At 36.5% G+C, this 26131-nt stretch overlaps 1 protein-coding gene across 3 annotated transcripts in view; it reads right to left on the bottom strand.

Annotated features, from left to right (window-relative positions):
* Positions 1 to 26131, bottom strand: part of RPS6KC1 (ribosomal protein S6 kinase C1) — a 197708-nt gene that overhangs the window by 98114 nt on the left and 73463 nt on the right. The gene's annotated exons all lie outside the window — the stretch shown is intronic.

The following is a 26131-nucleotide window of genomic DNA, read 5'->3' as shown; positions in this document are numbered from 1 at the left end:
GAACATTTACTTTTTCTCCCTACTTGATCCCACCAAAATTCAGAAACTCCTGAGTATTCTCTTCATGGCAATAAAGTTCATTATTTGCATAAGTTCAATAAGAATCTGTCCTCATTGTAACGGAACACAATTGGAAACACTGGCTATATTACCAAGACTTTAACTAGAATGTCACATTTGACAGAAATGTGTATACACTCAGATATGACCAGACAGCTTTAAGGAAGTGCTTGGAAAAATTGGCCTGGTGCCTTACTTACAGGGTTACTGTCAGCCTTACCAGATGAGTATGGAAGGTTATACTTCCTGACAGGCCCAGGAACCTTGAAAAGAGAGGACTTCACTCAAACTGTAGGTATTGCAGGTAAAATCTAGTGCTGATCCTTGGATTGGCTTCCTAGCCTCAAAGGCTTTTAAGAGTTCAATCTGAGATCCCTTATGAAAAGTTCCACCAAAGCAGTCTTTAAAAGAACTTATACAATCAATCACTATCCTTGCTGCACTTATGAAAATAATCAGGCCAAGTCTAATGCAAACTGATTAGTTTTACTGTAATTATCCTTAAAAAAAAGAAGTGGGGATAACTGTAGGGAGAAAAATTATGTTTGCACCTTTGTCTATTTTAGAGTAACCCTGTTAACTATCTTTGAGGTTTGGTTATACACCTATAAACTGAACTAGATCCTAAATTCTTCTAGTTTCCTCAAATATCTGGCTACAACTCTCCAAACTAACATTTCTAATTTTCTCCCACCCTTCTAATTTAAAGTCACTAAAGCCTTTGTTTTAAAGGCTGCCATTGAATCTCCTATAAGAGACTACAAGGGACTATAACCAGGTCCTCTTCCCTGCCCAGATGGCAGTCAAACTTCAGAGACTTGAGCCTTGGATATATGTCTCACAGCTGAAGAAGGCTCTACTTGACCTCTGGTTCTGTACAGACAGTAAGGACCTCTGAATCAAATTGTCAAGGAAGAGAAGTAGCTGACATCAAGGTAGATTGCTTCTGCCCATGATGCTGGATCAAGACTTCATACTTTAACAAACATGAGACCCTTTATTCTTGTCTTTCTTTCATTTACTCTGGAATTAGCCTGGAAAAACATTTCCATATCTCCCAGTCCAATGTTAAGCAGAGTAACATCTCAGACGGCTGGATTTGTCACCAAAGATTCCAATCTATCCATGATACTAGAGATCTCCTGGTCCTCCCTGTGACCAATTTTTCTTCTACTCCCAGTGTCACTGGAAACTATGATCAACACCCCACTCACCTCTCTTAGTAAGAAGTCTCTTACCAAGTTCAACTCTTGTGGCCAGAACATGAAATACCATTTTTTACCTTTCTCCAATTATAACTGTACTTCCCCAATGAGACATAATTACCTACATAACTTAGGTCATTTGCTCCCCCACATTCCCATGATTATCTAGATCAGATCTGTCCCCACTCACTAAGAGATCTCACCATCAGCACCCATCTTTGCTAGCTGGGCGACTCTTTATTTCAGGCTAAAAGATTTTCTTTCTGTAAGCACTGAACTCCTAACTGACCTCTGGCTTGAACGGTAAACACAGCAATCCCTGTGAATGGCCCATTAGCAGCATCACTTTAATGGGAATGGTTTGTGCAGCAATAGGCTTTGTCTTTGTTTGTGGTGGTTATCATTCTCCTCGGACCTGAGTGCCTAGATGGCTAGCGTACAACTGTGCAATGCCTCTTAGGTTACCCAACTGTACCCCTAACTTTCCACAAATGAACTAGTCACCTCATTGGTCAACTCCCATGGATTTACATCAGAAAGTTAGAAAAGACCTACCAGGAGATGTTCATGACTCAGAATTCACTTCCTTTGGCAAGGCCATGCTTCCCTGGTCAAAAGTAAATGTAATTGAGAATGTGATTTTAAAATTTTCCTTAATTCTTGAAGATATTCTGTTATCTGCTACTGAAACAATAGCTGCCCCCCAAAAATCCTTAGACTCTCTGGCCAAAATTTTTCCTCATAGTAGTATAGCCCTTAATTATCTTTTAGCTGAGCAGGGAGGTGTCTGTGCTGTGGTCAACACCACTTGCTATGCCTGGATCAACACTGCTGGGGAAGCTGAAACTCAATTACATAAAATCACTGAGCAAGCCACTTGGTTAAAAAGCTGACTCCTTCAGCAGGGTTGTTCTTTGACTTATTTGATTTTGATTGGTTTGGATCTTGGGGACCATGGCTCCAAAATGCACCCCAAACATTGAGAATTATCCTGCTTTTTTTATAATCATAATAATCTTTAAACTTTGATCACGTTTCTCAGTTAAGCTAAGAGTTTGATGAAAAGGGGAGAATTAAAAAAAAAAAAGAAAAAAAAAAAACAGGTCCAAAATGAAGTCACTTGTGCTAAGCCCATGTCACCAAACCAAGACTTAAAGCCTAGTCTAACTGTAATTTCAACCTTCTCCAGGATTGGAATCTTAACCAATCAATCTGGAATTTCTCAGTCAGGATCAGTGAGATAATATGCATGATAAACCCTTTTGACCCCAAAGGAAGGTGACCTTGCTCAAAATAATCCTTATTTTTATTTATGACTTCCTTTTCCCACCCCCTTTCTGCCTTTAAAAAGTCTCCTTTTCTGGAGCTCCTTAGGGCTCCCTGCTACTTGCTAGATAGGATGCTGCCCAATTCATGAATCCATTAATAAAGCCAATTAGATCTTCAAATTTACTCACTTGAATTTTGTTTTTTAACACTGCTATCAGTAATACTGTGTGAAAACTAACACATCGTTAGACCATAGGGTGTTAAATGCCTACAGAGATAGCCTTCTCTTAGATTCAACAATTTTTTTCTGCTCCCTAACCTATTTTTGTTTTGCATTTTTAAAGGGGAGAACCCAGAAGACCAATTATTCAATTCCTTCAAAACAACACTGCTTGGACAGTCTCTTTCTGACAATAAACTCTTCTAAGTAAGAAAGTAAATAAATAAACAATCCCTTAAATGTTCCTTATGATGATGATGATAATAATCCCCTAAGTGTCCCCTATGTTCTAATCAAATGGCTTCTAAAAGATTAAGATAAAAAGATTAAAAGGAGCTAGAGACATATTGAAGGAAAAAGGAATAAAGAATTAAAACCAAAAAGCTAAATTTTGTCTTATAAGATGGAATAAAAATAAGATAGGGGAAAATCTGGAAAGGAAACTCCACATAAACTTACAGTTTTTTATCTGCCACACAGGTAAATATGGAAAGTCCCCCAAACCATACAAAAGCTTTTGCTCATTTTTCACTAGCTATAAGAGACATCTTAAGAGAAGCAGCAAATCTATGGAAGACTCAGTTCAACAACTGTTTTCTTGATGTCATGATATGGAATCACATTTCCTTTGAGAGGATGTAAAATGCTCAACAGAAATACTGATTATAAGCAGTTAATTCTTCTCAATTCTGTAAGTTTCATAGACTCCATTAATGCGTCCCCACCTTAAAATTTAAATTGCCTTAGTGTATACTAGAATTAGAAAAGACTCCATCCCATCTTTCTTCAGACTGATTTAAGGTGAAAATTACATATCGGCCACATTTAAACAATTCAAAGTATGTGTCAAGCACTACCCCCAGAGTATATCACATGTGAAGCCCATTTCAAGATAACAAAGAAAATCCTCCCAGCAACTGGCTTTCTTTAAGTAAGGCACAAGAGTGAAAAAGTTCTCCATACCACTTATTCCTGCCTCTCCTACCCCTTTCAGAAGGAAAGATGTCTAATAGTTACTGAACATCTATTATGTTCCAGACACATAGTCATCTCAATGTTTATGGTCATTTCAGTGTTGTCATAGGAGATTACATATAGAAGACTATCAATAAAATTTTGTTAAACAAATGAATGAAAAAGTAAATGAATGATTTTGCACCAATATTACACAGTCTGATTACAATACCTTCACACCTAGAGATGATTCAATTATCTCCTTCTATAACTTAGTGCCTTTCATAATAGTCACATAAAATACATGTCAGAAAATGTGTATAATTATTGTCTTTATCATCTGTGCAGGTGAAATGCATAAAAAAGGAATATAGCACAGAAGTGGCATGGCTGGACTAAAAAGAGAATCTACATTTGGTTTAATTTTATGAAAAATTATCATAACAGTATCCGTGAGGAAAATACAACACAGATATTCTAAGTAATTATAAATCATTGTGTAAAATAAAATGAAGCTTATGAACTTGCACAATCGTTTGACAATTACAATTTTGGAAAACGTGTTTCTTAACAGTTTGTAAAAGTATGATACAATGATCTGGTTATTTTTCAAATGAAACACACTTTGAGACCACTAAGAGAAATACAGTATGATCTTCTGAGAAAAAGCAGATTTACATTTTTAATACTTCCTAAAAGAGAATAAATAAGCTGAATTTCCATGCAATTTATAACTAGCTCAATGTTTAATTAAGATATAGCTTAAGCTGTAAATTATGTAAAAGTATGTAACTCAAGTAAAAACAAAATAATGATTAAACCCTTGCCCAAGTGCCTAACGACCTGCCAGCACGGAAATAGCAGTCGTTTTTCACTTAGTGTATTTTAGTTTTGTTTGGTTTATTTTAAAATACTCGTAGATATCTACATTTCTTCTGATCAGAATCAAGGTGTTTTTCAATAATCACAGGGATTAAACCAACCCTCTCATTTTATGTTTTTAAACTGTGCTGCTAAAGATATTAAAATGTGGTGATACTGATGACAGAGACCATCTAATAAAAAAAAAAAAAAAAAACCTCGAGAATCCTCATCTCTCTGCTTTTGCTATAGAGCAGCTGTGCCTCACACAGATTCACATGAATGAAAATATTTAGATGAGAAACCACCCACTTAGTTTATTTTCCATATGACTTTCCTGTAATTATTTTGTAAACTGTTCACACAACAATACATAAAAACATCTGCAAAAACAGGTAATTAATGTGTCAAGCCAAACTAATGCATTTTTTATGGTGTCCATGCTTCGTCAACTGTAATTATAACTCTTTTTTAAGCAAATGATGATGTGTTTGTTGCAATGTGCAAGTGGTTATTTTAGATGCTCTGTTTACTCTTCATACAATCTGAATATAAAACTCCACAGCTACTTTACCCAACATCAATGCTTTACCTAGCTTTTTGCAGAAGCAGGAAAGTGGTTCTCTTTTCCAGGCTATAATTTCCAGTGAACACTTTTGTCGTTAAAACATGAAACTCTCAACATAAAAGTCAACACCAAAATAGCCAACAGTTCAAGAAACATATGCCAACAGATGATTCATCCAGACTTTCTTCCTTCAGTTGTAACCATGTGGGAAGGCAGCACTTTATGCCCATCGGATGCAGTACGCTGAGCCTCCTGATCATCAGAGGTTCAGAAGGTTCTTTTTCGTCGCGGAGCACAGGCCCCAGAGGCGCAGGCTCAGCGGCCATGGCTCATGGGCCCAGCTGCTCCGCGAGATGTGGGATCCTCCCGGACCAGGGCACGAACCCGTGTCCCCCGCATCGGCAGGCAGACTCCCAACCACTGCGCCACCAGGGAAGCCCGTTTCATTATTTTTTTAATGTATGATATTCATTCCATCTAGACCACCAAACACATATATCTTTGACATGAGACCAACAAATGAAGAATCAAAACCTGCCCAAAGCATACTGCTTCATATTCAATTTATCCTGCTTGAGTTCTAACTACATGAAAGATCATCTTAATTATCATTATTACTATTATTATACATTAACAATATTGCATACCAATAATCATCCTCAGATGGACATTATTCTAGGCCCAAGGTATGTGATCTCTAAAGTTCTGTTTCCAGAGGTAACAAAGTCTGAAATTAAGGAAGAAGCACAACCCTGTAATATTCTTATAGTGTCTCTTCTCTTTTTAAAAAAGGCAACTTTTAAAACATCTATGGTGAAAACCTGTAGTATTAAAAAACTGTGGTAATAAAGAACTCTTAGGAAACAAGGTTTTTCTGTTTATTTTCACAATCAAAATTTTTAGAGATAATGTAGAATTAGCCCTTCTGGGTCCAAGCTTATATAACTCTTTATTTTGATACAAATATTTCTAAACTGAGTTACTCCATTCTTCCTCTGATTATTAGCTACTGAGATATTCTACAGGTGTCTATTCAGCTGCTAGAATATAGTATAGGTGTTTGTCTATGCCTACCTTGTTCCCAAAAAGAACATGAGAAAAGTATTAGAGTAAATCACATGACAGTTTCCTAGCTGCCAAGTTTGCATTTTAGGTCAAATGATAATTCTGGACAATTTGGGGTTGAGTCTAATCAAAACAGAATAGAGTCCTAGTTCCCAGGATGCTGAAATAGGAAAGACAAGACCAAGACAAGGAAAGGAACCAAGACAGAAGCTTATTTACTAAAGCTAGAAATCATACTCAGGGTCATATTAGCAAGAAATAACACGGAGTTCCCACTACTTATATAGCTACAAATATAAATGTAATAATGCATATAATTAATGTCATTTCAAATGGCTGAACTCTACACATTGTCAAACTTTCGGGACAAATATACTGATGTCTGTGTGGAGTACTGATGTGCCTACAGGAGTCATGTTAAGCCTATGTGACATTTTCACAAGCTGCCTTAATGCATACTGGCTATTTACTACACTTACTTTAAGATTTCACTTATTTATCACCTCCTCCAGAAGCCTTCCCTACAAGCTTTCTCCTTCCCCCCGTCAAGTGCCCATTTATATGTATCAATATGAGATTCAGGAAATCTCATTCAAAAATATTTACAGAGGATTTTCTATGGAAAAGCCACTATACTAGAAGATACAATGATGAATGAGAAAATTCCTTGCATTCAAGGACATTACAAGTAAACAAAGAGATATTCATTCAATAAATAATTGCATAAATAATTATTTCATTGTAAATATGATAAGTACTTGAAGCAAAACAGTGTGCAATGACAATAAGATTCAGGAAATCTATTCTGGTCTGAATAGAGGTGAGGAAAGGCTTCACTGAGGAACTGTCATTGAAACTGAGACCTGATGAACAAGGGGATATCAACTGAAGCAACACAGAAAAGCACTCAAACAGAGCACAGCTTATGTGAAGGTTCCAACACAGAAAAGACCTTGGTGCTTGCCAGGAGGTAAAAGGCAGCCACTGTGGCTAAAGAAGAATAACTGAAGAGGAGTGGTTCAAGATGAGCCTGGAGAGGGAGGAAGAAGCCAAATCATTCATAGCCTTGTAGACCATAATATCTTTGGATCTTATCCTCAAAGCAATCAGTTTAATGCAAGAAACTGGCATGATTAGACTATTTTTAAAAGATCACTCAGACTACTCTACTGGTAGAGAAAGAATAGATTAACATGAAGCAAGATCAGAGCAGGAAAAAAAATTATAAAGTTGTTAGAAAAGCAACGACAGAAGGTAGGATTTCCAGAATATCAGAGAGAAGAACTGGAGAAAACCTCTTCCCAGACAAAACTGGTCAAAATTATCAAAAACAACAACTCTGGAAATTGACTACAGACATACAAAAAAATTAAGAAATATTTATATAAGAAAAAGTACTGAACTGCAATAGAAAAGCAAGGGTGTTTTAACATGCAGCTACTCCTACCCATCCCTAGTCCAATGACGATAGCAGATGTGAGGATCAACAGCCTTCCTGCTGCCAGGGGTGGCTAGTCTGATATTCACTGAAAAGAGTTCCAGGCTATTGAAATCAACAGCAAACAGTGACAACAGACAAGCCAAAAATTTAACAGGAAAATCTGAGAAACAAGATAGTCACAGTGTGCTTTGATAAGCTCCCACATATTCGTGGGGATCTTGAAAGTTATACACATGCACAGAGAAGACCACAGAGGGCCACAGCTATCCTCTCACTCTTGGTGAACAGGAGACCATGCAAAAACAGAAAGTAAAAACCAGGGAAGACTCGTAAACCGCCTGAATTTTGACTGCCCTAGCCCACACACAGACACTCAGCAAATGGCAGAAGCCTCACTGACTGAGGCAGTTTAAGCATAATCTCTAAAGGATCACTGGCTGACCACAAAAAACAACAACAACAAACAACCCCAGAAAAATGGAGGGGAGGAGGTAGAATCTTACATTTGCTATAATATATTATCTAAAATATCAAGTTTTCAACAAAAAATATGAGACATGTCAAGAAACAGGAAAAGTTGGCCCATAAACAGAAAAAAGCAGTCAGTAAAAACTGTCTCTGAAGGGACTCATACGTAAATCTTAGTAGACAAACACTTCAAACAATTATTATAAATATGTTCAAAGAACTAAAAAAAAAACCATGTTTAAGGAATTAAAGAAAGCACAAAGACAACAAATCAACAAATACAGATTAACAATGAAAACAAGGAAATTGTAAAAAAGAACCAAATAGAAATTCTGGAGTTAAAAAGTACTCAACAGCACACTGGGCTGACAGAAAAAAGAATCAGCAAATTTGAAGATAAATGAGTAGACATTATCCAGTCTGAATAAAACTGAACAATAAAAAAAAAAAAGAGGGAGGGTGTGGGGGAAGAACCAAATTCGGAAATAAAGCACACTAACATACAAATAATGCAGTCCAAAAAATAAAAGGGGTGGGGGAAGACAGAAGAAAGGAATATTTTAAAGAAATAATGGGTAAGGGACTTCCCTGGCGGTCCAGCAGTTAAGACCCTGCGCTCCCAATGCAGGGAGCCCAGGTTCAATCCCTGGTCAGGGAACTAGATCCCACATGCCACAACTAAAAGAGCCCACATGCCACAACTAAATGAGCCCACGTGCCGCAACTAAAAGATCTCGAACGCCAAAACAAAGATCCCTCACGCAGGAACTAAGACCCAGCACAGCCAAATAAATATATATATATATATTTTTTTTTTTTTAAGAAATAATAGGTGAAAATTTCCCCAAAATGATCTACATATCTAAGAAGGTCATCAAATACAAGGATACAACAAACATTAAGAAGGATAAATGTAGAGATTCACACCCAAATATATAATAGCCAAAATGTCAAAAGCCAAAACAGAAAATCTTAAAAGTAGCAAAAGATAAACATTACTTATCACATACTAGGGGATTTCAACAAAATTTAACAACTGACTTATTATCAGAAAAATGAAAACCAAAAGGCAGTGGTATGGCATATTCAATACGCTGAAAAGGAGAAAAAACAGTCAACCAAGAATCCAATATCCAGGAAAACTATCTTTCAACAATAAAGACAAGATAAACATTCTTACATAAACGTTAAGAGAATTTGTTGCTAGTAGACCTGCCTTACAAGAAATACTGAAGCAGGGGGAAAAAAAAAACCCACAAGAAAGAAAGAAAAGGAAATGATACCAGAGAGTAACTGAAATCCAAATTTAAAAAATAAATAAATAAAGAGAGCAAGGAAATTACTTAGGTAAAATTTTAAAAAGACAGCATAAATATATTCTTCTCATTTCTTCCCCAAACTGGTTTAAAAGACAGGTAAATTTAATCAATCATTGTAAAACTGCATTGTATGACTTTTATATAAAGATGTAACATATATGACAATACTAGCAAAAAGTAGAAGGGAAGGAAGCTATACTGAAACAAAGTCTCTCTTTATCACTAGAATTAAGGTAGTTTTACTCTGAAGTAGAATGTTTTAAGTTAAAATGTTTATTACTGTAATCTTCAGAAAAACCACTATGGAAAATCATAGTCAAATCAAAGTCAAAATGAGATAGCCTAGAAAAAAAAACAGATAATAAAGGTACCCTAGAAAAATATCTACTTACCACAGAGGAGGCAGTAAAAACAAAGAAGAAATGAGACATATAGAAAACAAATGGTATGACAGCAGACATAAATCCAATGATATTATTAAATACACTAAATGTATATGGATTAAACATGCCAATCAAAAAGCAGAGGTTATAAGACTCATTTTTTTTAAAAAAAAGGATCTAACTACATCCTGTCTACAGGAGACAGAATTTGATTCAGCCAAACAGGTTGAAAGTAATAGAATGGAAAAACATGTATCATACAAAAAGTAATGAGAGAGGTAGATAGCTATACTAACATCCAACAAAAAGATTTTAAGAAAAAAAGAATTTTACTAGAGACAAAAAGATTGTAATGTTAAAAAGTTAAATTAATCAGGAAGATATAACAGTTATAAAAAAATTACACGGCTAATGACAGAATTCCAAAGTAGATGAAGCAAAAACTGAAAGAAATAAAGGGAGAAACAGACAATTCAACATTAGTCAGAGCTGTCTCAATAACTGCTAAAACAGGGCTTCCCTGGTGGCGCAGTGGTTGAGAGTCTGCCTGCTGATGCAGGGGACACAAGTTCGTGCCCTGGTCCGGGAGGATCCTGCATGCCACAGAGCGGCTAGGCCCGTGAGCCATGGCCACTGAGCCTGCGCGTCCGGAGCCTGTGCTCCGCAACGGGAGAGGCCACAGCAGTGAGAGGCCCGCGTACTGCAAAAAAAAATTTTTTTAATAAATAAATAACTGCTAAAACAGAAAAAATCAGCATTCATTTTTTAAATATATTTTCACTGGGTACATTATTCTCAATTGACAGTTTTTTTTAATTTCCATTATGTTAAAGATGTTAATCAGTTGTCTACTTATTGGCATTATTTATGCAGGAATCTGATGTCACTCTTTTCTTTGTTCTTCAGTTCATGTTTGTTTTTTCTTTCTGCCTGCTTTTAACTTTAAGATTTTTCCTTTATCACTGGTTTTGAGCAACTTGATTATAATATGCCTTAGTGTTGTTTTCATGTTTCTTATGCTTGGGGTTTGCTGGGCTTCTTGGACCAGCAGAATGTTTTAATTGAATTTGGAAAGCTTTTAGGCATTACTGAGTTTTGTTCTGGGATAGTTATGTTTCTTGGAAGCAGTTTCATTTTGGCAGGTCTTACTTCTAAAATTTGGTAGGGTGGGCCTAGAGCTAACTGTTACTCCACCCTACTGGAGCAAGACTCTTCTGAGTATTCTACCCAATTCCCCATGGTTGAGGTTTTCAAGACTAACTTTTAGGAACAGACACTATTCCCAGCCCTGTGGGAATGCCCAGAACGTTTCCCCTGATCCTTTCAGGGAAACTTTCCATGTCTACGGAAAGTTTCTCCGCATCCGTGCACTAATCTGTACTCTGCTAAATATTCCAGGGGACACTCTGTAAATCTACATACGGTCATCTCTTCTCTAGATAAAACACTAGACATCAAGTAATGGTCCTGCAAGCTCTAACTGCAAACTCTATCTTTGGCCTTTGTGGACTCTCAGCTCCATCTCTTCAACTCAGAGGTTTTGCCATGATCCGTCTGGCTTCCCTGTTTCCTGTTCCCTGTCCTTGAGCCTGGTAACTCAACACAGTAAGCTGGACAATCATAAGGCTCATCACATTTATTTCCTGTACCTCAGAAAACACTGCTCTTCATTACTTAATATCCAGTGTCTTGAAAACCATTGTTACATATACTTCGTCTAGTTTTTTAGTTCCTTCATGAAGGAGAGTAAATATAGTTACCTTGTTACCCTGTTACCCATATTGGCCAGTAGTGGGAGTCCTAGTTTTAATGTGGCTAGTGGAAAAATTTAAATGTGTCTTACATTATATTTCTATTATACAGTGTTATTTTAGATAGTCTCCAAAACTATGTAATGCTGAAATCATCTAAGAAAGCAGGGTAAGGAGCTTAAGAAGGTTAACAACGAAGAATCAACAAATTTCAACAGTTAAATGTCAAATGGAAAAGAAGGAGCTGGCAAAGTAGACTTAGAAAAGGCAACCTAAGAGAGAAAATGAAGAAAAGTGTGGTGTCACTGGAAAAGTAGAAGAGATTTAGGAAAATCAGAGATTGTATGAAATACAATCACTGCAGAGTGTATACATGTGAGTTAACCAAGGAACATCAAGGATAAGTAACATTATTGAGGGCCCAGTTAAGATTAGTAACAATGAATTCATTTTGGTTAACAACCTCTGTAAACCAGAAATATGGGAAATTCATGGATACTCCAAAACAAGTGGATAACTTAATCCATAGCTGGGGATCTGCCAGGTAAAGTGATGTAAGGTCAAAAAGCAAGGGAGATTAAGGTACCTGCCAAAAGATATTTTGAAATGATGGCTCATAAAAACTAAGATAAATACAGAAATAGAAACAACTGAGAGGTGCTAGAAAGAAAAAGTGGATAGGTTAGCCATCAAGAAGTACTAATAAAAGTAATTTAGGGGCCTCCCTGGTGGCGCAGTGGTTGAGAGTCCGCCTGCCGATGCAGGGGATACGGGTTCGTGCCCCGGTCTGGGAGGATCCCATATGCCGCGGAGCGGCTGGGCCCGTGAGCCATGGCTGCTGGGCCTGCGCGTCCGGAGCCTGTGCTCCGCAACGGGGGAGGCCACAACAGTGAGAGGCCCGCATACCGCAAAAAGAAAAAAAAATAAAAATAAAAAAAGTAATTTAAAGACTAGGAAAGTACAAAGTAATGGCATTTTTAAAACTGATTGCCATTCTCTGCCCTCTAATAACTCACCCTTGCCTCTTCTCATTTTTTATTCCTTCAATTCTTGCTTCTTGTTGCTTTGATAAAGACGGGCCTTTTACTATCACTGCAAGTCAAGGCACTGTTCCCCCTCCAAGTACCAAACCAATCAACTACAACAAAAAATCCAATTTCAGGTACTTTGTTTCTAATCTCTGCTTTTATTTGTCCTGGGTACTTGAAGTTTTTCTTCTTTATTGTCCTACAGTGTATTTTTCCTTTGTAGGGGAAGGGGCTATGACTGATCTGGGTTTATTAAAGATAACTATTTTATAGCAAGATTTTACTTTATTTGTGAACTTTTCACCCACAGCCAATAAAGCAGGTAGGCCTTCATTAATCAGAGAATAACTTAATGATATCTCATATATCAATAGTTCAAAAACCAATTTGATCATAAGTACCTATGACTATTTACATAATGACTAATTATCAAAAATAAAGCAGAGACTACTAAAAGGTAAGAAAATGTTCTACAAACATAAATACAATAGCCATATTACAGAAAGTATCATGAAACCTTCAAATAACTGTTTGAATGCATCAAGAATCCCCATTTCTTCTCTGATTGCTGCGGCTAAAACTTCCAAAACTATGTTGAATGGTGGTGCGAGTAGGCAACCTTGTCTTATTCCTGATCTTAGTGGAAATGGTTTCAGTTTTTCATCACTGAGGACGATCTTGGCTGTGGGTTTCTCATATATGGCCTTTATTATGTTGAGGAAGGTTCCCTCTATGCCTACTTTCTACAGGGTTTTTATCATAAATGGGTGTTGAATTTTGTCAAAAGCATTCTCTGCATCTATTGAGATGATCATATGGTTTTTCTCCTTCAATTTGTTAATATGGCGTATCACGTTGATTGATTTGTGCATATTGAAGAATCCTTGCATTCCTGGAATAAACCCCAGTTAATCATGCTGTATGATCCTTTTAATGTGCTGTTGGATTCTATTTGCTAATATTTTGTTGAGGATTTTTGCATCTATGTTCATCAGTGATATTGGCCTGCAGTTTGGAATCCAAATCAGAAAAGAAGAAGTAAAGCTGTCACTGTTTGCAGATGACATGATACTATACATACAGAATCCTAAAGATGCTACCAGAAAACCGCTAGAGCTAATCAATGAATTTGGTAAAGTAGCAGGATACAAAATTAATGCACAGAAATCTCTGGCATCCCTATACACTAACGATGAAAAATTTGAAAGTGAAATTAAGAAAACACTCGCATTTACCACTGCAACAAAAAGAATAAAATATCTAGGAATAAACCTACCTAAGGAGACAAGAGACCTGTATGCAGAAAATTATAAGACACTGATGAAAGAAATTAAAGATGATACAAATAGATGGAGAGATATACCATGTTCTTGGATTGGAAGAATCAACATTGTGAAAATGACTCTACTACCCAAAGCAATCTACAGATTCAATGCAATCCCTATCAAACTGCCACTGGCATTTTTCACAGAACAAGAACAAAAAATTTCACAATTTGTATGGAAACACAAAAGACCCCGAATAGCCAAAGCAATCTTGAGAACAAAAAATGGAGCTGGAGGAATCAGGCTCCCTGACTTCAGACTATACTACAAAGCTACAGTAATCAAGACAGTATGGTACTGGCACAGAAACAGAAATATAGATCAATGGAACAGGATAGAAAGCCCAGAGATAAACCCACACACATATGGTCATCTTATCTTTGATAAAGGAGGCAAGAGTATACAATGGAGAAAAGACAGCCTCTTCAATAAGTGGTGCTGGGAAAACTGGACAGCTACATGTAAAAGAATGAAATTAGAACACTTCCTGACACCATACACAAAAATAAACTCAAAATGGATTAAAGACTTAAATGTAAGGCCAGACACTATCAAACTCTTAGAGGAAAACATAGGCAGAACACTCTGTGACATACATCACAGCAAGATCCTTTTTGACCCACCTCCTAGAGAAATTGAAATAAAAACAAAAATAAATAAATGGGACCTAATGAAACTTAAAAGCTTTTGCACAGCAAAGGAAACCATAAACAAGACGAAAAGACAACCCTCAGAATGGGAGAAAATATTTGCACATGAAACAACTGACAAAGGATTAATCTCCAAAATTTACAAGCAGCTCATGCAGCTCAATAACAAAAAACAAACAACCCAATCCAAAAATGGGCAGAAGACCTAAATAGACATTTCTCCAAAGAAGATATACAGATTGCCAACAAACACATTAAATGATGCTCAACATCATTAATCATTAGAGAAATGCAAATCAAAACTACAATGAGATATCATCTCACACTGGTCAGAATGGCCATCATGAAAAAAATCTACAAACAATAAATGTTGGAGAGGGTGTGGAGAAAAGGGAACACTCTTGCACTGTTGGTGGGAATGTAAATTGATACAGCCACTATGGAGAACAGTATGGAATTTCCTTAAAAAACTACAAATAGAATTACCATACGACCCAGCAATCCCACTACTGGGCATATACCCTGAGAAAACCATAATTCAAAAAGAGTCATGTACCAAAATGTTCATTACAGCTCTATTTACAATAGCCAGGACATGGAAGCAACCTAAGTGTCTATCAACAGATGAATGGATAAAGAAGATATGTCACATATATACAATGGAATATTACTCAGACATAAAAAGAAGTGAAATTGAGTTATTTGTAGTGAGGTGGATGGACCTAGAGTCTGTCATACAGAGTGAAGTAAGTCAGAAAGAGAAAAACAAATACCGTATGCTAACACATATATATGGAATCTAAGAAAAAAAAAAAAGGTCATGAAGAACCTAGGGGTAAGACGGGAATAAAGACACAGACCTACTAGAGAATGGACTTGAGGATATGGGGAGGGGGAACGGTAAGCTGTGACAAAGTGAGAGAGTGGCGTGGACATATATACACTACCAAATGTAAAACAGGTAGCTAGTGGGAAGCAGCCGCATAGCACAGGGAGACCAGCTCGGTGGTTTGTGACCACCTAGAGGGGTGGGATAGGGAGGGTGGGAGGGACGGTGATGCAAGAGGGAAGAGATATGGGAACATATGTATATGTATAACTGATTCACTTTATTATAAAGCAGAAACTAACACACCATTGTAAAGCAATTATACCCCAATAAAGATGTTAAAAATAAATAAATAATTTTTAAAAAAGAATCCCCATTTCAAGGTCCTGTGCAAAAATGATTAAATAGGATGGCCTGGCCATAAAGAAAGCCTCAACAAATTTCAAAAAATTAAAATCATTCGGACAAAGTCCACTGGACACCATGGAATTAAGTTAGAAATCGGTAACAAAAAGATAATCAGAAAAATCTCAATTGCTGGGATATTAAATAGTATACTTATAATATACATAGAAGTATATTACTTAGAAGTAATTCCCAAGTGCAGTAGGCAGACTAATGGACCCCTAAGATCTCTGTGTCCTAACCAAGGAACCTGTGAAAATATTACTTTACTTGGCTAAAACAACTTTACAAATGTGATTAAGGTTACGAATCTTGAGACATGGCATTTTTCCTGGATTATCAGGGTGGGCCCAACCAAATCACATGAGTTCTTAAAATCACATAACGTGTCCTTGCTAAGGATCAGAGTGAGATGTAACTATGTTAAAATGATCAGAGAGATACAAGATTGCTGGCTTTCAAGATGGAAGAAGACATGCAGGTTGCCTCTAGAAGCTAGAAAAGGCAAGGAAACCCATTCTACCCTAGAGTCTCTGGAAGGGAATACTGTCCTGCCCACGCTTTGATTTCAGCCCAGTAAGACTCGTGTCAGATTTCTAACCTACAGAACCATAAAATAATAAATTTGTGTTGTAAATTTGTGGTAATTCTGCTTAACAGAATCTAACTCTCTTTCTTGATAAAACCATCCAGAAAACTAGAAATAGTAGGGAACTTCTTCAACATTATAAAGGACACCTATGAAAAACCAATTACTAATATCATATTCAATGGTAAAAAACTAAAAGCTTTCCCCCTAAGAACTGGAACAAGACAAGGATGCTGGAAAGTCCCTGGTGGCACAGTGGTTAAGAATCCGCCTGCCAATGCAGGGGACATGTGTTCGAGCCCTGGTCCAGGAAGATCCCACATGCCGTGTAGCAACTAAGCCCATGCACCACAACTACTGAGCTTGTGCTCTAGAGCTCATAAGCCACAACTACTGAGCCCACGTGGCACAACTACTGAAGCCCGCGCGCCTAGAGCCTGTGCTCTGCAATGAGAAGCCCACGCATTGCAACGAAGAGTATCCCCTGCTTGCCGCAACTAGAGGAAGCCCGCGGGCAGCAATGAAGACCCAACGCAGCCCAAAATTAATTAATTAATTAATTTAAAAAAAAAAGACAAGGATGCCTACCTTCACAATGCTACTGAACACTGTATTGGAAGTTCTAGCCAGAACATTAGGCAAGCAAAAGTAATAAAAGGCACCCAAATTGAAAAAGAATAAATAAACTACATATATTCAGATAAAATAATCCTATATATAGAAATCCCAAGGAATCCACAAAAACCTACTAGAGCTAATAAATGAATTGGGCAAGTTGCCAGATACAAGATATACACACAAAAGTCAACTGAAATAAACAATCTGCAAAGAAAATTAATGAAACAATTCCATTTACGATAGCATTCAAAAGAATAAATACCTAGGAACAGACTTAACCAAGGAGGCAAAAGATTCATACACTGAAAACCACAAAACACTGCTGAAAGAAATTAAAGATGTAAAAAATAAGACATCTGTGTTCACAGACTGAAAGACTTAATATTGTTAAGATGGCAATACTCCCCAAAATGTATTTACAGATTTAACTCAATGCCTACTAAAATTCCAACAGCCTTTTTTGCAGAAACAGAAAAGCTGATTTCTAAAAAAATTTAAATAAATTTTAAAAATAAGTATGTCAATTATACCACAAATTTTTTAAAGGTGATTTTCAAATTTATATAGAGTTGATATAAATTTATATAGAGAGTTGCATTATAAATTTATATAGAGGGAGTTGCATTATAAATTATATATATATAATTTATATAGAGTTTATAAAGTAGATCCCAATAGTAGAAACAACCTGAAAAAGAAGAACAAAATTCTCAAAGGGGATCATAAACATAAATCAAAAAAGCTAGGAGCCAATGCATTAGAAGGCTGGATGATCACACCACCATTGCTTATTAAAAATATAGCTTTTGGTCTTGTTAGCCTTATACTATATCATACTTTGTACTGAACTGGGCAATCCCTTAAAGAAAAAGTGGGCTAGACAATATTTTCATAATGTCTTCAGAGTTAACACCATAAACAAGTCAAATAAGTTTTATTCTTAAAGCTACATGTTTTCATTTCTGAAATTCGGCAATAAGAAATTATGTGACTTGCTTCTCTTCATCAAATGTAGACTTACTACCTTTCTCCTATATCCATCCATTCTAAAGCAAACAAGTTTATCCTTTGAGCTTCCTGATACTTGAGTAACTCTCATTCAAAGGAATAAATCAATGGTCAAAACTGTTTTTTAAAGCACTTGAGTATATGGCATTATGACTGCACAGAGACTAGCCACATTCATAGAGCCTGGACATGTTCTAGAACCAACCCTACAATTCTAAGCTAATCAAAGAGACTCAAAGGAAACCTAGAAGTGTATGTAGGTTTATGGTTTCTCCAGGACTTCTATTCCTCACTATGGGAAACAAAAATAGTCAAGACCCAATAAGAGACCCAGAATGACATATCAATAGTACCGCAGCACACTAGGTCAGCTTTTGAAATATGTCTGAACATCCCTGAGAGCCTAGCACACATAGACCCAGGTATGGGGTCAACTATAAAAAATGGTTTGGTACTGCTTATTATACCATTTACCAGGATGAAAATTGCAGAAGATGGTTTGCATCTCTCAGCTAAGTAGCAACATCATAAGTAGGCTCATAGGTCAAAAATATCAACAAGTTTGACAAAAAAATTAGATACCAACAACATCCAGAAACTCTTTTCATTGTGACATTCATAATGTATACAGGAGACTTAAACAGAAACAGGAGAGGGGAGGGATGGAGAGGGGAAAGGAAGGGAGAAGAAGGGATGGGCAGAGAGGAGAGGAGGTCTCATTGTTCAATTTTATATTTTTTATTATTTATATGTACCAGGTACACAGTACCTGGTACACACAAGTAGTAAAACCTTGTTGAATGGTCAACTGAATGATAGATGGTTCACTGAGCAAAGAAATAAATGGGTAGAAGGAAAAAGAATAAATATGCAAAGTTTAAAAATATTTGAAACTGGAGAAGACTTGTGTTTCCATTTTAAAAAGCTAATCTAATTATGTTTGAGAAGTAGCATGGCAGAGTGGAAAGAAGGCAAAATTTGAACTCAGACCTAGATTTAAAGCCTGGCTGAAACTTTTACTGGTTTGTGTTGCTGAGCAAATTGCTTACTTTATATAAGTCTTAGTTTTCTCCACCTGTAAAATGGGGATTCCAGTATCCACCTTCCAAACACAATAAACCAGCAATGTTGGCACCTAGAACAAACTGAACAAAACCAGCTCTCAAATCAACTCTGTAATTCATAATGTAGCCCACAGATGGGTGTTACTAACAATGCTCGCCATCTGGTAGCTTCCTGTTTTAAATAATTATTCTTGCTAACTAGGTGCCAACCTTTTAGAATCATTATATTAAATGTCTGCACCCTCTAAGTTTTGGTGTCCTTACACAAAGCCCAGCAAGACCAGCCATAGCTCAGCTTATAGGTTTGCTCTGAGGATTAAAAATAACATTAAGAAAAATCCCTTGTACAGTGACAGGCACGTATTAAATAATAAATTATTGTTATTTAAGTATTTCGTTAATACCTTTATGTCATCCATTTGCCACTCTACATTATCACAATTATTCCACTAAGCCCATACTAAGAATAAAGATTAGTCATATCAGCCACTTGCAGAAATATATAAATAAGACAGAAATGAAAGGTTATGTACTGAAACATTCTCTTCAAAGATTCAAGGGGATTCCTTCAATCTTGACTTTTGGATTTTCCCTCTTAAAACCATAAAAATCTCTTCTGGACTTAGAAGAGTAGAGGGCACCTTAATTTCAAGAGCCATTTCTAGACTGAGGAAATAAATGTCGGATTCAAAAGGAGAATTCAAAGTTACCACTATCAGGGTATGCTTCTTCTCTGCTGGATGGGCAAACAGAACTGCTGCTACTGTGTTTTGCATCTAACCTCAGCTGTGCAAACACGAATTAAGTAAGAAAAACATCGAGCCATCTTTATCAGATCTCCAAACAACCTAGATAAATTCCTTTAAATGACGAGTTTAGTTAGGATGAATAGTTAGTATGCAGAATAACAAAATTTGCAAACTCTTAAGAACCCCTGTACAAAGCACTTCTACTTAGCACTGAAAGATTATTTCTCTGGATTATCAGATATCCAGAAATAGTTACTTTATTAGAAAGTATGCCAATCCAATCTAAGGTCACAGGTAACAATTCTCACAGCAAGAGTTAAATCAAAATGACTCATAGGTATAACTGGTTAGAGTGATGTCTCAATAACAGTTTCTCCAAGGAAACATCTCTTCTGCTCCTAAATGTCAAGTTAGCTCACAAGATGGAGCCCCCAATTTCCCCACAAATTAAAGAATAAAGTCCATTATAATCAACAACACTCGACAGTGATAAGCTGAAACATTCTCCTCTAAGATCAGGAACAAGACAAGGATGCCCACTTTTGCACTTTATTCGACATAGTACTGGAAGTCCTAGCCAGAGCAATTACGCAAGAAAAAGGGAAGAGAAAAAAAAAAAAGCATTCAAATTAAAAGGAAGAAGTAAAACTCTCTCTTTTTGCAGATGACGTGATATTAGATATAGAAAATCCCAAAGACTCCCCCAAAAACTGTTAAACTAATAAACAAATTCAGCAGAAGTACAGGATACAAAATCAATATACAAAAATCAGTGTTTCTACACACTAAAAACAAATTTTTTTAATTTATTTATTTTATTTATTATTTATTTTTGGCTACGTTGGGTCTTCATTGCTGCGCGCGAGCATTCTCTAATTGCAGTGAGTGAGGGCTACTCTTCGTTGCAGTGCGTGGGCTTCAGTAGTTGTGGCGCGCAGGCTCAGTAGTTGTGGTACACGGGCTTAGTTGCTCCACGGTATGTGGGATCTTCCCGGACCAGGGCTCGAACCTGTGTCCCCTGGATTGGCAGGCGCATTCACTGCGCCACCAGGGAAGTCCCACAACAAATTATTAGAAAGAGAAATTAAGAAAACAATCCCGGGCTTCCCTGGTGGTGCAGTGGTTGAGAGTCCGCCTGCCAATGCAGGGGACACGGGTTCATGCCCCAGTCCGGGAAGATCCCACATGCCACGGAGCAGCTAGGCCCGTGAGCCATGGCCGCTGAGCCTGCGCATCCGGAGCCTGTGCTCGCAATGGGAGAGGCCACAACAGTGAGAGGCCCACGTACCACAAAAAAAAAAAAAAAAGAAAAAAAAAGAAAACAATCCCACTTATAAATGTATAAAAAAGAATAAAATACCTAGGAATAAATTCAACCAGGAAGGTGAAAGAACAGTACACTAAAACCTACAAATAACTGATGAAAGAAATTGAAGAGAAAAACAAAAGATATTCCATGCTCATGGACTGGAAGAATTAATATTGTTAAAATATCCATACTACTCAAAGTGATCCACTGATTGAAAGCAATCCCTATCAAAATTCCAATGGCATTTTTCACAGAAGTAGAAAAAACAATTCTAAAATTTGTATGGAACCTCAAAAGACTGAGTAGGCAAAGCAATCTTGGTTAATCTTAATTTCAAACTATATTACAAAGCTATAGTAATCAAAACAGTATGGTAAGCCAAAGCAATCTTGAGAAAGAAAAATGGAGCTGGAGTAATCAGGCTCCCGGACTTCAAACTATACTACAAAGCTACAGTAATCAAGACAGTATGGTACTGGCACAAAAACAGAAATATAGATCAATGGAACAGGATAGAAAGCCCAGAGATAAACCTACGCACATATGGTCATCTTATTTTTGATAAAGGAGGCAAGAATATACAATGGAGAAAAGACAGCCTCTTCAATAAGTGGTGCTGTGAAAACTGGACAGCTACATGTGAAAGTATGAAATGAGAACACTCCCTAACACCATACACAAAAATAAACTAAAAATGGATTAAAGACCTAAATGTAAGGCCAGACACTATCAAACTCTTAGAGGAAAACATAGGCAGAACACTCTATGACATACATCACAGCAAGATCCTTTTTGACCCACCTCCTAGAGAAATGGAAATAAAAACAAATAAACAAATGGGACCAAATGAAACTTAAAAGCTTTTGCACAGCAAAGGAAACCATAAACAAGACGAAAAGACAACCCTCAGAATGGGAGAAAATATTTGCAAATGAAGCAACTGACAAAGGATTAATCTCCAAAATTTACAAGCAGCTCATGCAGCTCAATAACAAAAAAACAAACAACCCAATCCAAAAATGGGCAGAAGACCTAAACAGGCATTTCTCCAAAGAAGATGTACAGACTGCCAACAAACACACAAAAGGATGTTCAACGTCACTAATCACTAGAGAAATGCAAATCAAAACTACAGCGAGGTATCACCTCACACTGGTCAGAATGGCCATCATCAAAAAATCTACAAACAATAAATGTTGGAGAGGGTGTGGAGGAAAGGGAACACTCTTGCACTGTTGGTGGGAATGTAAATTGATACAGCCACTATGGAGAACAGTATGGAGGTTCCTTAAAAAACTAAAAATAGAAATACCATACGACCCAGCAATCCCACTACTGGGCATATACCCTGAGAAAACCATAATTCAAAAAAGAGCCATGTACCACAATGTTCATTGCAGCTCTATTTACAACAGCAGGACATGGAATCAACCTAAGTGTCCATCAATAGATGAATGGATAAAGAAGATGTGGCATATATATACAATGGAGTATTACTCAGCCATAAAAAGAAACGAAACTGAGTTATTTGTAGTGAGGTGGATGGACCTAGTTTCTGTCATACAGAGTGAAGTCAGAAAGAGAAAAACAAATACTGTATGCTAACACATATATATGGAATCTAAAAAAAAAATGGTTTTGAAGAACCTAGGAGCAGGACAGGAATAATGACACATGTAGAGAATGGACTTGAGGACATGGGGAGGGGGAAGGGTAAGCTGTGACAAAGTGAGAGAGTGGCATGGACATATATACACTACCAAATGTAAAATAGATAGCTAGTGGGAAGCAGCCGCATAGCACAGGGAGATCAGCTCGGTGCTTTGTGACCACCTAGAGGGGTGGGATAAGGAGGGTGGGACGGAGACACAAGAGGGAGGAGATATGGGGATACATGTATATGTATAGCTGATTCACTCTGTTATAAAGCAGAAACTAACACACACCATCGTAAAGCAATTATACTCCAATAAAGATGTTAAAAAAAAAGTATAGTATTGGTATTAAAAAGACACAAATATCAATGGAACAGAATAGAGAGCCCAGAAATAAACCCATGCATGTACAGTTAACTAATTTTTGACAAAGGAGCCAAGAATACTCAATAGGGAAACGATAGGCACAATAAATGGTGCTGGGAAAACTGGGCATCCACTTGCAAAGGAGTAAAACTGGACTCCTATCTTACACCATACACAAAAATCAACTCAAAATGGATTACAGACCTGAATGTAAGACTTGAGACCATAGAACTCCTAGAAGAAAACATAGAGGGTAAACTCCTTGACATCAGTCTTGGCAATAACTTTTTGGATTTGAAACCAAAAGCAAAGGCAACAAAAGCAAAATAAACAAGTGGGCTACATCAAACTAAAAAGCTGCTTCTACACAGCAAAGAAAACCATGAACAAAATGAAAAGGCAACCTACCAAATGTGAGAAATATTTGCAAATTATACATCTGATAAGAAGTTAATATCCAAAATACACACAAAATTCTCACAATTCAATAGAGGAAAAAAAATTAATCAGATTAAAAAATAGTCAGAGGAAGTGAACAGACATTTTCCCAAAGAAGACATGCTTAAAAGGTATATGAAAAGGTACTTAACATCACTCATCATAAGGGAAACCCAAATCAAAACCACAATGAGATATCACCTCACACCTGTCAGAATGGTTGCCATCAAAAGGACAACAAAAAAATGTTATCAAGGATATGGAGAAAAGTGAACTCTTGTGCACTGTTGGTGGGAATGTAGATTGGTGCAGCCACTATGGAAAACAATATGGATGTTCCTCAAAAAATTAAAAATAGAACTACCACATGATTGAGCAGTTCCACTTCCAGGTATACATCCGAAGGATACAAAATCACTACCTCAAAGATACATTTGCACCTCCATGTTCGTTGCAGCATTATTTACAATAGCCAAGACATGAATCAACCTAAGTGTCCATCAACAAATGAATAAAGAAAATGTGGTGTATATATACAATGGAATATTATTCAATCATAAAAAAGAAAGAAATTTTTCAGGGTACTATGCTAAGTGAAGTGAGTCAGAGAAAGACAAATACCATATGATCTCACTTATATGTGGAATCTAAAAAGAACCAAACTCATAGAAACAGAGAAAAGACTGGTGGTTGCCAGAGGCAAGGGGTGAAGGTGATCAAAAAATACAAACTTCCATTTATAAGATTAATAAATCCAGGGGATGTGACATACAACATGGTGACTATAATTAACAACTGTATTGTATATTTGAAAGTTGCTAACGGAATAGATTTTAAAAGCTCTCATCACCAGAAAAAAAAAATTTACAACTATGTGAGGTAATGTATGTTAACTAAACTTACTGCAGTAATCACTTCACAATATATACATATATCAAATCATTATGTTGTACACCTTTAATACAATGTCATATGTCAATTATATCTCAGTAGAACTGGAGAAAACATTTTTTAAAAATAATGTCCATGTGTGGTGACTGGTATACTTTTAAACAGAATCCACAGACTAGAAGCACTGCCCTGACATTACATTTAACAAGTAGTTAAATGCATAACCATGGGCCTCAAACAGAAGCTATTTTACATTTTGGTTAAAATTAGAATTCTGTGATTGTGGTTCCCACAGTTTGTATGAATAAAATTGATCACATTATGAATAAACAATAGAAGGTTACAAGCAATTAGTTGATTATAACTTTTTAGATTTGATATTAACCACAAAACTAATCCAGGCAGAACTGGAGATTGTGGTTTCAGAGAAACAAGCGTAAGTTAAATAGGACAAATACGTTTAAATAGTAACACTCCTTAAGCTAGAGGTTTAGTAGGTTTGATATCAAGTTCCAGTGGAGAAATAATTCACCACCATAATCACAAAGTAACTAACTAAATTATGTACTTTTTTTTGTTATTTGCTGACATGCATCCCTAATTCTCATTTTGAAGCAAAGATTTTTATTTTTCTGGTGCCATCAAGTGGTAACATTATGAAGTGTTCTAAGGTTAAATGCAAGTAACTTTTAGACAGAAAAGTATCACACTGATGTGTTTTATATCAATATATATCAATTTTGTGTTTTAGCACAAAAGTATATAGAAAGAAAAGGGCAAAATATCAGAGCCAACTGTTTGGAACTCATCCCCATTTTAAACTCCCAACCCCAAATGAAATTTAAGACAAAGAAGAAAAATGAGTAGATCATTACCAAAATGCTCCACTAGCAGACAAAAAAACCCGCAAAAGACTATGAAACTATTTAAAAACAAAAATTTATAACAAAATGATATATCAATCAAACCATAAGAGATGCTCCCTCCTGAAGTTCCATTAATGTGGCAGTAAAAAAAAAAATTATTTTTAAGGCAAAACCCTGTAAGAACAAAGAAACTGAGAGAGAAAATAGCAGCAACAAAATTTTAGAAGCTAAAAAGTAGATGGTTGAGTGGTTATTGACTTGGGCAACTCAAGGAAGCTGCTTGACTTACTGTGTGACCAACAGCAAGTTACTTAATAATATAACTTTAACTTTAGCACTTTAAATCTGTCCAAAATTTCAGGAACTAGTGGTTTTAGGTAGCTGTGGAAGTTGAGTGCGAAGGCTAAAAACAAGAGAATTCATCAAAATCCTGGTTAAGAAGTAATTAGGACACTATTACACACACTCCCTCTTCCACTCTATACAGCCAAGTATTCATCTAAATTAGAAGATGGAAAGTTTATACTCTAGGAAGAGTAAACAGAAGTCTTCTAGACTATAGGACACCAGGCATAGTGAGGGTGGGAGTACTGCAGTAAAAAAATATTAGTAATCCAGGAGACCGTGGTAATCTAAATGGTACTAACAAGTCAAAGACCACAAAACAACAATGACGATGATGATTTTCTGGACAGAAAACCACTGGAAGAAGGTCCTATCAACCTTTGATTATTGTGTCCAGAAAGTCAGGTAACGAGTTGAAGTATGCTTCAATCT

The sequence above is a fragment of the Mesoplodon mirus genome, assembly GCF_964341445.2.
Source record: "Mesoplodon mirus genome assembly, chromosome: 3".
NCBI classification, from domain to species: Eukaryota; Metazoa; Chordata; class Mammalia; order Artiodactyla; family Ziphiidae; genus Mesoplodon; species Mesoplodon mirus.
Note: the sequence above shows the minus strand (reverse complement) of the source record. Positions and strands in the feature narration are given on the sequence as shown.